The sequence below is a fragment of the Plectropomus leopardus genome, chromosome 20, assembly GCF_008729295.1.
Source record: "Plectropomus leopardus isolate mb chromosome 20, YSFRI_Pleo_2.0, whole genome shotgun sequence".
NCBI lineage: Eukaryota > Metazoa > Chordata > Actinopteri > Perciformes > Serranidae > Plectropomus > Plectropomus leopardus.
The window spans coordinates 4877904-4890239 of NC_056482.1; positions in this window are offsets into that span (position 1 = coordinate 4877904).

Genomic DNA, 12336 nt, shown 5'->3' on the forward strand with positions numbered 1-12336 from the left:
ACTGTTCTCATGTGCTGTCTTCATTGAGTAAAAGCTGAAATTAAAATGTCAACTACATCATTCATTTACCCAGAGAGTTAAAAGACTTACACAGAATGAACCAATCATGAAAAGTGCTCGTAATATAAATGAATACATGCTGAACTAAAAGCACTTTTAAACTTTAAATTAAATGTACTGTATAGCAATCTGTTATTTACATCTATATCAACTCAAACTCAAATCATCTCTTGGTGGCATTAATAAATAATAATATGATCATGGTTATAGCATCCATATTCACATGAACAATTTCAGTTGTCATATGTGCCTGACTGCTGCCATTTGTCTTTCGACAGGATGCCAAAAACGACCAGTCCGAAGGCCATGCTGAGGAGGCTGAGCGAATTAATCTGTTCAGAACCCCAAAAACACACCCAAGAAACTGTAACCGTGAAAGTCTTTTTTGAATGCATTTAAATTTTGAGGGTTTTTTTTTTTTTTTTTTTGTTTAATTTGATACATTTTGTGGGTTTTTTTCATGTCCAATGGTTGAGTAACCTCAATGCAAAAATCACGAAAGAATAAAAAAAGAACAATAAATGGTCTTAACAGACTTTTTTTTCATCAAAAAACATGAGTTGATTTATTTTGCATGAATGGTTAACACATACCCTCGACAAAAGTGACTATATTTTTCATAATGACTTAAAAATACTACATTTCCGAAGAATCTCCAGAAAAAGTGTTAAAAAACCTCCTGAGATAAATATTCTGTGGACATAATCAGTAGGATACATTATAAGCTGATTGTATCCCCATTTAAACATTTTTTTGTCTTTCTGCTGACACTCAGATCCACTTAAAAAAAACCATGAGAATAAGCTGAAAATCTTTTATATGACATTTTTACATGTACATGTAATATGTTGTTGCATGTTTATTTTAAAAGTGGTTTAAACACAAATTACGCACTTAAACAATATGATTCATAGACTGAAATGTGCCTTTAATTTCCTCCTTGCCTCATGTTCGGCCAGTCTTGATAATAATAGAATCTTGTGTAAAAAGGACATTAGTGTAATTTGTTTAATCTGTTTTGTACTCTGATACTTGTATTAGTACTCGTATTTTGGCACTTTGGTCAAAAGGCTGTGGAAGGACATGAGCAGATTCATTATTATTGATGATATTGACCCCGATTTTAATCTATGTCTAGAGAATGTTTTGTTTTGCTCATAAAGGTAACAGTAAAATCCAAGAACATATTATTAATCTGATTATTCTCTAAGCAAAATTGTATTTACAAAATTCCAATTTTAGCGAATCTAAACTATTTGATATTTAAATATGACACAAAAAAATATATTAAGATGATTCTCTCTTCCCAATAAATAAAAGCAAACAAGAGGGTAACTTTATGTAACTCCTTTAATATTTTTATCTAAATCTTTATCTTTCTCTGTTAAAGTTTACTCACCTCTCTCTGCCGTGTTGTACCTGTGCATCCTTTTTGTGCAATAAAGAGAGAAAAAAATCTTCATACTAAAAGTGGTTCTTCAGTCCACTTTAGATGATGTGTCACGCTGCGATTGGCTTACAAACACACACACACAGATGAGAAATAAATGATGTAAACAGTGCATTTGTCTTATTAATCATAATCTGCTATCTTCCGCTATTTCATCTGACTAATGACTCGATAGTGTCGTTTTAGCATAAATTTGAAAAGTCGGATTTAGTTGATGTGCTCATCCAGTGAAAAATGTAATGAGTTCAGAGTCTGCATAGATTTATTTCAGTTTTCTGGCTATTATGATGTCTAATTAAAATAATAACCAAATCCACTGGGTTCATTCTGTTTCACTGAGAGACAATAGCTGCAGGCTCAGACGGAGGAGAATAATTCCAGCTCAGACGTCTGTGAGAAATGATTTTACATTACCAAACAAAAACTAAATCAATCACTGGAACGCTCTTTTGATTCAGAATTGTTTTAGAAGGATTTGATTGTACACTATATTGATCCGTATCTAGTGTACAGGGAGTTCAAAACACATAAAAACGTACTGAAATATACCTGTTCATAAGCATTTTCAACAAAAACTAAACATTATAGCCTTTATAAGGGTAAGATTTATTGCAGGACTGTTTATTAGACTGCATTCATTTTAGCTCATACCTAATAAACTGGCAACTGAGTGTTTAGTGCTGCAGTGCTGTAAAAACGTTCTCAACAACAGTATAGTAACTTCTCACTGCCACAGAGAACCTGCAGCCTGGACACCATGATGACAAGATGCCAGTTAAATCAAAGTGTAGAGCTGAACCGTCCCAGGAGAAACCACCTCGCCAGTGAGAACTCCAGCAGCTAACAAAGAGCACACAGAGCAGGCCCAAACACAGCAGCAGCAGCATGAGGGTGATGCAGAAAAACACACACTTTAGGATATAGAGAGTGTGTAATTTGGTAAGTCATAAGTAATAAATAGTGAGTTAATGTGACTAAAAGACTATGGTAAAAGAAGTCTAGACATCCTTTACTTCAAGGGGCAGTTCACACAGAAATAAAAAAGTCAAAAGTTTTTGCGCTCACTCGTAGTGCTATTTATCAATCTAAATTGTTTTGGTGTGTGTAATCCAGAGTTTGAGATATCAGCCGTAGAGATGTCTGATTTCTCTCCAATATAATGGAACTAAATAGCACTTGTGGTGCTTACAGTTTATATCCATGTCTGAAAACATGGATGCTTTACACACATTTATACAATCAGCACTTAAGGTGGACACCCAAGATTAATTTCACTAATTCAGTGTCTCACCAAATGTTTCTCCTTCTGTTATGAGTTATGATGTTGAGTAATGGATAGAAATGTGTTTTTGCAGGTCAAAGGTCAACTGTGACATTATGATGTATGATTATGATGTTCATGAGAATGAGAGAGATGCAAAGTCACAGTGACCTTGACCTTTGACCACCAAATAGAAATGAGCTCACTGTTGAGTCTACTTGAACATTTGTGCAAAATTAGGAGAAATTCCCTAAAGGTGTTTGAGATATTACATTCACAAAAATAAGACAGACAAGGTCACAGTGATCTTGACCTTCAGTTTTTGAGCAGCAAAATCTGCTTAGTTCATCCTTGAGTCCAACTGGATCTGAGTGCTAAATTTGAAGAAATTCCCTCAAGGTGTCCTTGAGATATTTTGTGTTCACGGGAACGGGACGGACGGACCGATGAACCGGAAACATAATGCCTCCGACCACGGCCATCACCAGCCTGGAGGCACAAAAATCTATGTAAAAATGTATTTCTGCTGCATTAGTTTTTAAAAAGAAACTGTTCATGTCATGATGGATACTCACCAGTTGAGTGCTTCTGTCCTTCATATGAATTCTGCCTCTTTACTCTTTTTGTGCTTGTTTGGCTCTTTCATGTCCATTCTTTATAGACGATGTTGGGCTGTTCATCAGGAATTGCTGATGTTAAATAATTCTGGTGGCTAAATGAGGGATAGTGTTAGTTGAAAGAAGTCTGTCCTTAGATTATCCTGCTCAGAGTGTTAGTCATAGTTGTGTGCAAAAACAAGATCAAAATATCCAAACAGATTTCATAACATAAGTAACTTTTTATTTGGCCATGATGACTCTGGATTTCATTACAAAGCAACCTAAGTTTAACTTTAAAGTATTAATATGACATATTTTGTTGCATAAAGTTAAAGCAGAAGGTAGATGTCATGCAGACCTACTACGTGCTGGATGGCATGCATTGTTTTGGTGAGGTGTTATGGAGCTTTTCTTCTTCTTTTTCAAAAACAACCATGTGGGTAAGGGAGACCTCTTAGCATGTCATCTAATTTAGCACAGACCTCCAGCTTGAATAAAGCCCCCACTGTTCGGCAACGATCCTGAGATCTGGACGAAAGCAGATGATCACAGAGGAACAGTCACGCAAGCACAGAGAAGCCACGAGTGTGTAAACTCATTTTACTTTGGAATGAAAAACGCAAAGGAAGGAGGAGCGTGAAGCTGGATTTTTATTGGAGGCAGCAAGACAGATGTTAACAGCAGAGAAAATTCCATAAAACATCCAGGTGTTTAATATATGGTTAAATACATTAGCAAAGTCTACACATCATAGAGCAGCACAGTAACCGCAGCACCCAGTGCCATGTTGTGTATGATTTGCTTGGAACAAATGTTCTCATCATCCTCGTCCTCCACGAAGACAGACAGAAAGTGCTGAGCGTCCCAGGGCACTTCCTGTGTCTGAGAGGCCAGCACACGCACACACTTGATGTCTTTCCTGAAGCTGAACTTTTTGTCTCCAGGAAGCACGGACAGCACCTTATCATCGGCTCCAGACTGTGAGGTGATGAAGGCGTCCATCTCCAGAGCCGTCTCTGTGACGAACACTCGCACGTTTCTCTTGCTGTAGTTGCTCAGCTGGCATGCGGTGTTCATATTTCCCATTTTGACACGTCTGATGGACTGCTGCGACTGGTCAGGACTGTAAGGTCTAGCTTGAGGTTGTTATTATAAAAACCACAATAAAATAGTTATATTACTAACAATCAATAACATGGATTGAAACTTGAGCACATGTAACACTTTTATACACTAATGATAATAATAATAACAATAATAATAATATTTTATTGCAGGTGCCTTTCGAAACAATCAAGGTCATGCGGAGAGTTAAAAAAAACCAGTATAACAACAGGTCAATTGAATTAAGAGGATAAATTCACAGTGTATAATATCATTATGTACAAAGGTCTTACAAAACCCAAACAAAACACTGAAGGCCAATAAACACCTTTTTTTCCTCAACATTTTAATACTTATATGTGCCTATATTTCCTTGCCTATATTTTTTATTTCATTTTTTAATATTTAAATGTATGTTCCTGTAGTTGTTATTTTCACTCTAATTATATTGCAATTATTCGAATTTGTTATATATTTTTTCCCTCAAATTCATATTTTAACTCTAATTATCATTTTTTTATTGCACACTAGCCTTTTAGCATAGACTCAGCAGATTGCCTCTCTACATTTCACTAGCATATTGAATGAGCATATAGCAAACAAAACCTTTGAGTCTTTGAATTTCATTATTTTACAGCCATAATTGTGTTTAGCGTACAACTGTGACAGTTTCAGCTCAGTGTAAAATAGCTTTTTTCTTCTGGTGAGAGGAAATGATTACTGCCAAATTTAAAGTATATAAATGACAATAAAAAGAAAGTCTTTCAACAGATCAAATGCAACTGACAAATGCAAAAGACATTATTTAACACAGATCAGTTAATAAAACAGGTTTAGTTACCATTATTGTCGTGCTTGAAAAGAAAAAAGAATGAATTCTCACCTGCTGCTGCACTGAAGGCACAATGCTCTGTCGCTGTCCTCCTGACCTGAGCAGTATGTGTCTTATGGACAAAGTCTGTTAATATGCAAAAACTTTTTAGTGCGGTGCAATATACTGTATATGCACCTGTTTCAACAGAGCACCATCAGTGTCTCTGACACCTAGAATCTCCTCAAAAATACAGGGAAAAGGCAATGAGCAACTTGGCAAGAAATGTTTCACAAACTGGAAAAAATTTGTAGATTTAGATAATTACTTTTAAAAAGCTAGGAAAAAAATGACTAGGAAAAAAACCTAGGGAAAAATAATAATAATTATTAATATCTACATATATAAAATATTTTAAGCACTTTCTCAAAGTTTTGTTTGCCTCCTTCTTTTTTGTGCTTTTTAAAAACAAAACAAAAAAACAAAAAAAAAAAACAAAAACAAATTTCCAGGTAATTTTCTTGTAAATTTGTATTAATTTCTAATTTTAGGGTAATTTCTGCTTTCATTGCTCGTAGCGTTCTTCCCATGTTTTTGAAAGAAATCCAATGTTTTTGAAATGTTGCTGCTTTTGAAATGCTCAGATTTTAAAGGGTTAAACACTCCTGTAAGGTCTACCACTGTGAAAGTGATCAAATGTGTCCTCAGTCATTATAGCGTCTTGTTAGATAGAGCAGGGCCGTTATTTGCTGCACGGTTTGCATATTCAAAGCGAGATGAGAACGCAGCAGTAAAGATAATAACATTACTGCTGGTTAATGCTGCCCTCCAGCACTCATTCTTAGCACAATGAGGCCGTGGCTGCTGCTGCTGTCTCTGCTGTTCTCTGGCCTGAGTCCCCTTGGACTGGACGGGGAATGGGTCATGGATTACAGCTGTTGGACTTTATTCAGGAAAGTGGCGATACTTTGGACCAAAACTGAACACCACTGCATCCATAGAAACTGCGTGTACACCGCTGTGCAGCACAAACAGAAGACCTCCCCCTTTTCCTGGACACACACAGTCCATGATAATCATGGATGCAGTTTGTCTCATCAGGAATGTACAATTATCCATAGGAAACAAATTCCAGCACTGGTATGCTTATTTCAGTCATAATTGTTGTAAAATGTTGCAAATTATTTTTGTACTTCCTCAACAAAATGACTTTTCCCACCATCTTGCATTCCCTGTTGATGTACTGAATTTTGATTACATCTATTGCCTCTATATTCCATATCATCCGTAAGCACATTATTTATTTTTACCATATTGCATTTCTGCTGCTTCCTGGAGAGTGCATGAATTATCAGCACAACAGGTGGGACTGTCACAGACAAGCAAATTACACTGCCAAAAAGCATGATCGTAAAACACAAACAATAACAACCAGGTTTCATTTCGGACTAATTTAACACTGCTGATAACAAGAATATTTAATGTGCAGCATGTTATTGCACCTGCTGAGAATATTTATGGGAGCGCAGAGAGATGAGTTTCCAATTAATGCTTTAGCCTCAGGAAGAGAAACTACTATGAAACTCCCTTTCTTATGCTGCAGGGCAGAAAAGACTGAGTGACCTTAAAATATCGCCAGAATATTACCAAAAATGTAAATTATAAATCTTACTGATAAACAAACACAGAATAAAGTTACTAAAAGACAAAACTGCAACAGTTGTTGAAATGTGAATAAATCTCTTTAAAATGTTCTTTTCTCAAAATACTATTACACATACTCGGAAATCAATGAACGCTGTATGGGTGACAGTGCGTATAGTTGAGTAGTGTGCTGTTAGAACTGCCATTAAAGGTCCACTGTATAGGATTTAGGAGGAGGTATTGGCAGAAATGGAATATTTGCAATCTGCAGTCACACCACTAGATGCCACTAAATCTTACACAGTAGACCTTTATTTAACCCTTTGAAACCCAATTAAATTGGCTCGTTTTCTTTACAAAAACATGCAAAAAAGGAGGAGGCCAACTTAACAAGAAATGACAGAAAGAATTAAACTAAGAAAGAATAAAAAAGTCACAAGAAAATTACCTGAAATTAAAAAAAAAAAAAAGTAAAATAGAAAGTGACCTGAAAAAGTGCTAAAATAAAATGAAAAAATATATAAATAATATATATATATATATTCTGTAACTTAATTTTTTAATACAAAATTATAATTATAGGTTTTTCATAGCCAGACCAATAATCAACTACAATAACAATGCTTGTTTAAAGGCTTAATGTTTGTCTTTGTCACCCTGTTAGCTTGTGTCTTAGCATGCTAAAATTTCCTCATTAGCTCAAAGTACAGCTGAGGCTGATGGGTATTGCATTCGTTTTGCTGATAGGCCTATTCAGTCAAAAACCAAACTACTGGAGAAGCTAAAACTCTGATCTGATGACGGCACCAGATGAAAACTCCATCTAACAGTTGTAGAGATATTTCAGTCTGGAACCAAAGTGATGGATTAAACAAATGACATGGCTGTCCCTGGAGCCATGCTGCTGGCGTGTCTAAAAACGTTCACATGAATGAAGTAGTGCTGTGGAAATGGTTTGTTTTTTATGTCACGGCTAATGAATTTGCCTGGTAGCAGTTTTGTAACCAACTCTTTCTCCCTCCGCTGTCACTCCAGGTTGTTTCTCTCCTTCACGGAACAAGAGAAAGAGTTCCAACATTTCTGCCGGGGTCAGATTATCTACCAGCGCTGCATGTTATTAGTGAGAGCAGTTTCATTGCAGAGGATAAAGATCATCCCGATTCAGGGTCTGCATGGGCACTGAATCATCGCACAGATGCCTCGGGACACAATTTTCAAGCTTTCTTTACGGAGAGATCCAAGAGCTGGGCATTCGCCACCATTGTGCAGAAAATGCTGACAAAGAGATACTGCTCTGCTACAACTGTGATTATTTCCTGCTGTTTTATAAAAGATGAAATGAGATCAGTGATGAATATTGAGAAAATATCCCAAAAACAGATTTCACAAATAAAACAAAAAGGAAGCACCCTGCGAACGATGGACTTTAAAATCCTCAGGAAGTATGACAGACAAGCTGCAGTCAGTCAACAGGACGTTTTCCAAGCTGCTGCTCTGAACTCTGGCAGATCTTCAGTGAAAACCTCAGATAGATCACAATTAGAGACACAGAGAGATTCAGTCAGAATTATAAAGACAAATTTGAACTTGTTGCAAAAATGCCTTCAGAGGCAACATCCTTTAAAGGCTGCATCGATTGGGAAGCTGTTGGGACCCAGTCAGAAGACGGAATCCTTAAATAGACGGCAGCACAAGATGAAGGCGACTCCCGATGATAATAAAGAGGATTTCAGTGGGAAGATCATCACAAAACAGGCCGAGTTTGAACGCCCAGAGGGAGAAAGAGAAACACATGCAAACACTATTGAAAAGGGAAACAAGAAAAGATTAACATACATCCCACAAGCTGCTCATAAAACCGATAATAATGATGTTGATCACAAACAAATGCTCACTGAGGCGCGAGAAGTCTTCATCATGTTATTCCTCCCAGACAAAGAGAGAAAGACAAAAATAGAACGTTCGCCGCAAAGAAAACTTATTCTGAACACAGACACTCAACGGGAGATGAAGAATCTACCCATAAAGGAGCTGGATGACCCCCCGATCATGACTCAAGTTATGAGGGAAAACTCTATTATTGCGGCAGAGCGCTTGAAAGAAAGCATGTTTTCATTACAAATGTATGATAGAGCAGAGAGAATAGATATAAAACCAGCAGAAAGTAAAGTAACTCCAGCATATAGTGAGGAGCAGGTCAAAGAAACAGACGGGAAACTGGAACACACAGAGACTAATAATACACCTCATGAAAATATGGGCATAAATCATGCTAAACAAGAGGAAAATGTGCCGTCAGAAGAGCCAGTTGTACCTTCACCTCCCTCACTCAAAATGACAGCAAAAACAGAGCATATAGCCGAGACAACTCCAGTAAACACGGAGATAAAAGAGACGAAATCAAGCGTGGAAGTCTTCAATCAAGGCAACACACGAAAAGCAGACAGGCAGACGAGTGCAGAGACCCCGAGGACGACAAAAAGTCCAGAAACTGAGACTGACGCTGAGCCCAGATGTCTAAAATGTAAAACTGGGAATAGACAAGATGCAACTGAGGAGTCCTTCTCAGGCCTCAGGATGAGACAGGACATCTCAGCAGATACAAACAAACTCCATGAAGGGACAGGGACTGTAGAAGGAGAAAGAGAAGAGGACCAACATGATCCAAAAGTGAACACATTTACATTTGCAAAACCTTCAAAAACAATCCACCGACAAGATACAGACACACTTCTAAAAGTAAGTCAAGTTGCAGTGCCAGATTTCTTTGAAAATGGAAGAAATTATTGGATGTTTTGGGGAAATACACACCATCGCTTTCTGGCCGAGTGTTAGATCCACTAATGAGTGTATGTTATGCTGCCTTCACATGGTCCTTGGAAATATTGTATTTACCATTTTTAGTGGGAAACTGAGAAATTTCGATGATACCTGAGTTGCTGAGTTTTGGCATTTGCGTGACGCTTCAGCAAGCAAGCAAACATTAACTATAAAGATGCCAGGTGAGTATACTAACATTGCTAATAACATTAACTTAGCTGTATGTTTACTCTGTACTATTAAAACAACCTTTTTACTTTTAGCTTCCATGTTTGTTTTGGGTTTTTTTTTCTGACTAGAGCACTTGAATGCGTGTTGTAATTATGACTGCACAACAAGGAAGAACAATATTTCTGAGAAGCATGTGACGGCAGCATTAGTGTCCATTAGCCTACATATGAGGCTCCATTTATAAGCTGATTAGCCACAAAGAGTGGAAACAGGGGGAAACGTTAGTGACCGTTTTACAGGGGATTATGTGCTAGACAATTTCTTGGGCCATCACAGTAACACTGGTTGCTAAGAGCCAAAAAATCCAAGAAAAAGTTTTGCACATAACCTCCATAAAACACAAATTGTCATTTTTACAATTGTGTTTTTGTAAGTGTTGAACTTAAAAGATATAATGTGTTTCTAAGTGAGCTTTAGACGTGTTGGTAGGTGTATTTTGTTACCTCCCGACAAAGCCAGGCTAGCTGTTTCCCCATTTTACAGACAGATATGAGTGTCATCATTTTCCTCCAACTCTTCACCAGAAAGTGAATAAGCATATTTCCCCAAAATGTTGAAGTTTTGCTATTAAAGGACCCCAAAATGAAAATCATATTTGTTCTCTTACCTGTGGTGCTATTTATCAGTCCAGATAGTTTTGATGTGAGGTGTTGAGTGTTGGAGATATTTCCTGTAGCGATGTCTTTCTACTCTCCAATATAATGGAACTAAATGGCACTCGGCCTGTGGAGCTCAAAGCACCAAAAAACTGTGTCTTTCAAGAAATCATGACCCAGTTACTCAAGACAATCCATAGACCTTGTTGTGAACAATTTGATGCAGGAACTATTTCCTTTCAAACTCACTACGCCCACCAACCGTATCACTACCCAGAAAAAAGTGTGCATCTACTGCTACCTCAACATTACAGCTAATCTGAGGACACCATTAATGTTTACATCTCACGCTGTCATGAGCGTGTTGTCCATGAGTAGATGCATGCTTTCTTCTGCACTGTGATATGGTTGGCGGATGCAGTTCGGTTGTAGATAGGCAGAAAACAGTTCCTACATGAAACTGCTTACAACATGATCTGTGGATTATCTTGAGTCATGATTTCTGGACAGAGATTTTGCTGTTGAGTTTTTCAAATGGATTTTTGGCGCTTTGAGCACCACAAGACGGCTGCTATGTAGTTCCATTATATTGGAGAGAAGGCGGACATCTCTATGGTTGACATCTCCATAACTCGGCAACTCACACCAAAACTATTAAGACTGATAAATAGCACTACATGTAAGACAAAAATATGTATTTTTGATTTTGAGGTGAACTGTCCCTTTAAGGTGCTAACATACAGTTGAAAAAAGCCCTAGAGCCGACAGGAAGGAAGTATTCTGCTTGAAACGATATACTGTAGGATGAAATGAGTCATGTTTCACTCCTCCTGCTCACATTTTCACATTTCTCTGCACTGAATGCACTGATGCAAAGTTCTCCTCCACAGGCTACAGAAGACAGCGTACCACTCTGCAGGGGTTTAATACATCGCACTGAAGCTGGGTGGAAACACTGTACGGAGAGATCTGCAGGAACAGGATCTAAGATGGTTTTCTCAGGGGAACCCGTGGATGCAGGAGAACAGGAGAAAGAAATGATCACAGACAACAAAGAAAATCCTCGTAATGACGATGAATATGACCATTTCTATTACTTTGATGGAGTACTGAGGAAAGTTGCAAATGATTTTTACCCTTATTACAAGAGACAGAGGCGGAGAAAAAGAAGTTGTGATAATGCAGAGAATAGTATTTTTACTCATGAAAATCTCCTCGGTTTTATCAGACGTCTTACTTTAAAAAATAAAGCCAGTTAACACAATGATCAGGCACTGAAGATGAATTAAGTAACTGGAGGACATAAAACTTACAAAACAATTAAAAATGCAAAATTCAGAGACACAGTTAAGCACTAATAATGACTTTTTTAAATGAAAGGCAGTATCTTGATGAAACATTGAAGTCTGCCATTTAGGAACATCATCAACCCATCATCTAAATAGAAAATATGTCAGTATAAGCATCATGCGAAACTGTCTGTAGCGGTACCTTTGAGGCCTTTTGCTGCTGAGGCCATATTGGCCCCGTGTGTGATGATAATGTACTAAAGTAACTTAGAATACAAATTCTACCTCTGAAAAGATTTGTTTGATGCACGTAGCAGTCTGCAAGACTTCCTACTGTAGCCCTTTCTATATTCAGTTACAGCTATTTCTGTTAAGATTTTTTTTGCTTCTTGATTGTTTTTAAATCTATATTCCTGTATAGGTATATATAATAATAAATTCAACATATGTGAGAAATAATTACCCTTCCGA